Source organism: Cervus canadensis, chromosome 21 (assembly GCF_019320065.1).
Source record: "Cervus canadensis isolate Bull #8, Minnesota chromosome 21, ASM1932006v1, whole genome shotgun sequence".
Taxonomy (NCBI): Eukaryota; Metazoa; Chordata; class Mammalia; order Artiodactyla; family Cervidae; genus Cervus; species Cervus canadensis.
The window spans coordinates 14557729-14563786 of record NC_057406.1 but is presented as its reverse complement, the minus strand read 5'-3'; the positions used below and the strand labels follow the sequence as shown (position 1 = coordinate 14563786).

The 6058-nt window shown below is 46.1% G+C and overlaps 1 non-coding gene across 1 annotated transcript; it reads left to right on the top strand.

The window, feature by feature from the left end:
- Positions 1–4041: 4041 nt before the first annotated feature.
- TRNAG-CCC lies at positions 4042–4114 on the top strand. Its single transcript has one exon. It is a non-coding gene; the product is annotated as a tRNA-Gly (tRNA).
- The last annotated feature ends 1944 nt before the right edge of the window (positions 4115–6058 follow it).

Genomic DNA, 6058 nt, shown 5'->3' with positions numbered 1-6058 from the left:
TGTGGCTCAGATGGTAAAGAATTTGCCTGCAATGAGGGAGACCCAGGTTTGATCTCTGGGTCAGGAAGATCCCTTGGAGGAGGAAGTGGCATCCCACTCCAGTATTCTTGCCAGGGGAATCCCTTAAACAGAGGATCCTGGTGGGCTACAGTCCATGGGGTTGCATACAGTCAGACACGGCTGAGCGACTTTCACTTGTGAATTCTTTCACAAGTTCCTTAAAGTGTCGGTGGCTTGGTGTCCATGTTTTATTGTTTTCAACTTTGGTTTCTAATTCACTCACCATGGCATGTGGGATCTTAGTATCCCCATCAGGAATTGAACCCACACACCCTGCAGTGGAAACACAGAGTCTTAACCAGGACTGCCGGGGAAGTGCTCAGTGTCCACATTTTACCGCAGAAGTTGTAATAACACACACCTACTTCATAGGGTTGCTGTGAGAAGCAGTGTGAGTAGAAATGTTTAAATTAAGAGTCTCACACATGGTAGGTTCTCGAAAACGTGAGCTGTTATGATTGTGTGAAGAGTACTGGTAAGTGCTTCAAAATGCGCTTTAAACATATGGCTTCATGTTTTTACACTTGTCTTGAATTTATGACGTTCCTAAGCCCATCCTCTTTCTATATTGTTACACAGAAGTGCTGAGATAGATTAAAAACATTAAACTTTTTTTTTTAGGGAAAACTTGCCTGACATATTGGAGAAGGAAATGGCAACCCACTCCAGTATTCTTGCCTGGAGAATTCCATGGACAGTGGAGCCTGGCAGGTTGCAGTCCGTGGGATCGCAAAGAGTCAGACACGACTGAACAATTTTCACACTGCCTGACATATATTAACTCATCTCAATATTCAGAAAAATTTTGCCAATAATTCTTCAACAGAATGAAAAAAAAAATGCCTCCAGGTGATTTGACTTGTTGTTTTCATCACTGAGTTTTCTTAGTTCAAAGTCCGACGTCTCTTCCCTGTGTCCAGGGCTGTGATTGACCCGAAGTCAGGCTTCATGTCTCCCAGGAGGTCTGGGCTTGTGTGTGAGCTGAGGTCTGCAGACTGAGCACAGAAGATATATGGGTCAGAATGCATTTTAAAAAGATGGAGAAATATCTGAGTGACCTGAGATTTATACAGATGAGAACACACTGAAGCATCAGGTCAACATGTTTGCTAAGACAGTCCTCAATGGTTGCCAACTATGTGTCCGAAGGCCAGATTAATCCCTGCTCCAGACAGACGTTCACGGCCCGGCTCAAAGGCACGGCTCCAGGACACAGCTGCCCCTCTGTTACGCTCAAAAAGGTATCCTCAGCTACCCTCAGCCTCCCTTAACCAAGCCCTCCCAGAGGTGGGCCAAACCTACCCTAGAGGGGTCAGGTCAAGAAGCAACAGTTAGAACTGGACATGGAACAACAGACTGGTTCCAAATCAGAAAAGGAGTACATCAAAGCTGTATATTGTCACCCTACTTATTTAACTTATATACAGAGTATATCATGCTAAATGCCAGGCTAGATGAAGCACAAACTGGCTTAAGATTGCTGGGAAAAATATCAATAACTTCAGATATGCAGATGATACCACCCTTATGGCAGAAAGTGAAGAAGAACTAAAGAGCCTCTTGATGAAAGTGAAAGAAGAGAGGGGAAAAGCTGGCTTAAAACTCAACATTCAGAAAACTAAGATCATGGCATCCAGTCCCATTACTTCATGGCAAATAGATGGAAAAACAATGGAAACAGTGACTGACTTTATTGTTCTGTGCTCCAAAATCACCGCAGATGGTGACTTCAGGCACGAAATTAAAAGACAACTGATCCTAGGAAGAAAAGCTATGACCAAACTTGACAGCATGTTAAAAAAGAGAGACATTACTTTGCTGATAAAGGTCCATCTAGTCGAAGCTATGGTTTTTCCAGTAGTCAAGTATGGATGTGAGAGTTGGACTATAAAGAAAACTGAGCACCAAAGAATTGGTGCTTTTGAACTGTGGTGTTGGAGAAGCCTCTTAAGAGTCCCTTGGACTGCAAGGAGATCCAACCAGTCAATCCTAAAGGAAATCAGTCCTGAATATTCATTGGAAGGACTGATGCTGAAACTGAAAATCCAATACTTTGGCCACCTGATGCGAAGAACTGACTCATTCGAGAAGACTCTGATGCTGGGAAAGATGGAAGGCAGGAGAAGGGGATGACAGAGGATGAGATGGTTGGATGGCATCACTGACTCAATGGACATGAGTATGAGCAAGCTCCAGGAGTTGGTGATGGACAGGGAAACCTGGCATGATGCAGCCCATGGGGTTGCAAAGAGTTGGACATGACTGAGCGACTGAACTGAACTGATTGCTGGGCTTACCCTAGAGGTATCTGTTTCCACTGGCACGTTCCTTCTCACTCAGGTAGATGAGCTGGTCTCTGTATCCATGTCTGCTTACTGACCAGCTGGGTGATGTGAGACCTACTGTTCAGATCACAGAAGACCTTTGAGACTTAGTTTCCCTGTGGGCAAACTCAGATCCCATTACCCGTTCCTCAAGGTGGTGGATCATGGATGGATTTTGTAAAAAGTCAGGCGACAATCACTGCATGACTGAAGTCATGAAATTAAAAGACACTTGTTCCTTGGATGAAGAGCTATAACAAACCTAGACAGCATGTTAAAAAACAGAGACATTACTTTGCCAACAAAGGTCCATATGGTCAAAGCTATGGTTTTTCCAGTAGCCATGTATGGATGTGAGAGTTGGACTGTAAAGAAGGCTGAGTGCTGAAAAATTGATGGTTTTGAATTGTGGTGCTGAAGAAGACTCTCAAAGAGTCCCTTGGACTTCAGGGAGATCAAACCAGTCAATCCTAAAGGAAATCAACCCTGAATATTCATTGGAAGGACTGGGTGACAGAGGATGAGATGGTTGGATGGCACCACTGACTCAATAGACATGAATTTGAGCAAATTCTGGGAGATAGTGAAGGACAGGGAAGCCTGGTGTGCTACAGTCCATGGGGTTTCAAAGAGTTGGACACGACTTAGTGACTGAACAGCAGTGACAAATCACTGCAAGTCACCACCCCCTGACCTGGCTTATGCCCTTCTGTCTTTGCGCATTTAAGTCCCTGGTTGGGATAGAGTGGCGAATAGCTTTCTGTCATCTAGAGCATAAAGAAGATTAACAAGCTCCAAGAGGCCAAGGCCAAGTACTTGCTTCTTTTGTCAAAACTCTTTTCAACTCTCTGGCTGTTGGTATAACCCAGGCCACCAGGGGCATTTAGAAAGAGTAGCCAACACCTACTGAGTATGCCGTCCATCCAGGCACACTCACAGGATCCTCTTGCCATTCACCCTGGGTTCTAATTGAGTTCACTCCACAGATACATGCTGGCTTTGGAAAACCATTTCCCTTGTCTTGAGCTGGAATTTCCTCCTCTGTAAAACGGGTTGTAATAAGAGGTCTGTATATGTCACGTTGTTGAACTGTTTGTCTCTGTCTGCTGACCAACAAGCATAATATCTAGCCAATTGACCCAAGGACTAAGGTGCATTGTTATTAATTAAATGCTAAAGTCCTGGGTATCATTTAGTTTCCCAGGTCTGCACTCCTCACCTATTTCTGATAACCTCTTAAAAGGCGGGTAGCTTGAAGGTAGATTCTCCCATTGGCTATAGGAAAATTCCCCTGGACCAGTTCACCTCTGTGCCTTGTGGATCCCCAGCACCCTCCTTCAAGAACCAATAAGCAAGGATTTCTCTTAGTGAGGAGGGCTTTCCCAAGCTGAGAGAGTTACGAAGTCAGGGACTAAGCATTTGAAGGAGGAGGGTAGAACGTAAGAGGAGAGGAGGAAGGCTTTTGCTGTCATTCAATTCTATGCCCCAGCTTTATTCAGACCCAGGGAAGGGGAGGTGACTTGCCTAAAGTAACACAGATATTTGGTAGCAGAGAGTTTTTCTCTGGAAACCAGAACTGCCTCTTTCTACTTATCTCTTCCTTCAGCTACTGCCCAAGAGAAGGTGGCCTTTTTTCCCTTTAGAAAGCAGAAGAATTTCCTTGGTGGTCCAGTGGCTAAGATTCTGCACTCCCAATGCAGGGGGCCCAGGTTTGATCCCTGGTCAGGAAACTAGATCCCACATACTGCAACTAGATTCTACACACAACTAAAAAAAGATCCTGCATGCTGAAATAAAGATCAAAGATCCCACATGCCATAGCTAAGACCTGGTGCAGCCAAGTAAATGAAGGAGAAGCAGAGATCTGAGAAGCTTTCAGTACAGTTGTCTGATAGCACACACCATCTTGTTGTCATTAGCAAATCTATTTCCCTAATTGGCTTCTTTCCATAAAGAAACTGGAGCCAACTGACATGTGTCTACTCTTATTTAATCCCGAGAGTCTGGTCAGGATCAACTTAATAGTCTTATTTGATTATTTGATTCGACTTTCCCAAAATGTGCACTCTTTTTCTATTGGCTGGGAAAGCTGTAGTCTAAACACACATTTGCTCATGTGCCCGGATGCTCACATGCACACATACACACATGTATGTGTGTATGCATGCATACACACATTTAGGATGCATGAGTGTGTATATGGTGCCCACGGGAGAGGGTGTGACTTGGTGGATCACACTTCATCACACTTTTGAAAAGATATGCTTGCTATCCCTCCCTGTTGGCATGGGAACTATGCAACAATGGAAGACATGGAGCCATGCCTTACGTACCTCTGTGCCAGAGAATCTCACGATGGCCCTTGCATGGTTGATGGATGGCACATGTATGCAGGCACAGAGTTTCAGAAGCAATCACGGTAGACCCAGGCCTCCTGCGGGTCCACAGCTCCACCCTGGTTTTCTGCTGGAGTGCAGAGGGTCCACCTAGGGCTGAGGTGTGAGGACACTTCTCTTCCCATGTCATCTCTGGTCAGTTAAGTATGGCCATCTAGGGTGTTCATTGTGAGACTGACTTGGGTCGGGTGGGGGTGGGGTGGGGTGGGGAGGGCAGGCTTGCTGTGCTTTACTTGGGGGTATCATGGCCAGCTGACTCCGAGTCATGAAAAAACAAATTGTGTGAGCTGATTGGGCTGCTAAGGAAATGGTAATGTGGACACAGCAGGAGAAGGAGAGAGTGGGACAAACGGAGAGATGGCTGTGCTGTGCTTGGGTGTTCAGTCGTGTCTGACTTGTGACTCCTTTGGACTGTAGCCCGCCAGGCTCCTCTGTCCTTGGGGATTCTCCAGGCAAGAATACTAGAGTGGGTTGTCATACCCTCTCCAGGGGATCTTCCCGACCCAGGGATCCAATCTGAATCTGCTGTGTCTCCTACATTGCAAGCAGATTCTTTACCTGAGCCATCAGGAAACAGTGCCATGTGTAAAACAGGTAGGCAGTAGGAAGCTGCTACTGCTACTTAGTACTGGGAGCTCAGCTTGGTGCTCTGTGATGACCTGGAGGGGTGGGTTGGGAAGGGGGAGCTCAAGAAGGAGGGGATCTGTGTATACTTCGAGCTGATTCATGTTGCTGGACAGCAGACACCCGCACAACATTGTAAAGCCGTTCCACTCCAATAAAAAATATCATGCAGGGCCCTATAATCCCAAACATTGTAATGCTTTATTTACATTATGTGGCTCCAGGGGGCTAAAATCAGGTCTCTCTCTCCACTGAGTGCAGGAAACAAAGTGATCCCCCAGTTCCCAGGGAAACAGTGGGCCTTTCATTACTCACTTTACAGCTTATCTTCTGGAAATCTTACTTCCAGCCTGAGGGGTGGGAGGAGCCATGGTTGGCTTGTTTACTCCTCTCAGAAGCTGCAGCTTGTGGCCCAGAGTGGAGACAAGAGAAGTCTTAGGGCCTCCCTTTTCCCCTTAGTTAGGAACACCCCAAGCTCCTCTGAAGTATGGTTTTGATGTCAGAACCCACCAGATAGTGTGTTAATGACAAGGGGGGGGGGGGGTTGGTGGCCCAAGTCCTGCTTTTTGTCCAGTGAGGCTGGTCTAGGAGCTCACCAGTGGGTTCTGACTGAAGAGCTGAGGGAAGACTTTCCTGGGCTCTTCCATTCAGTGT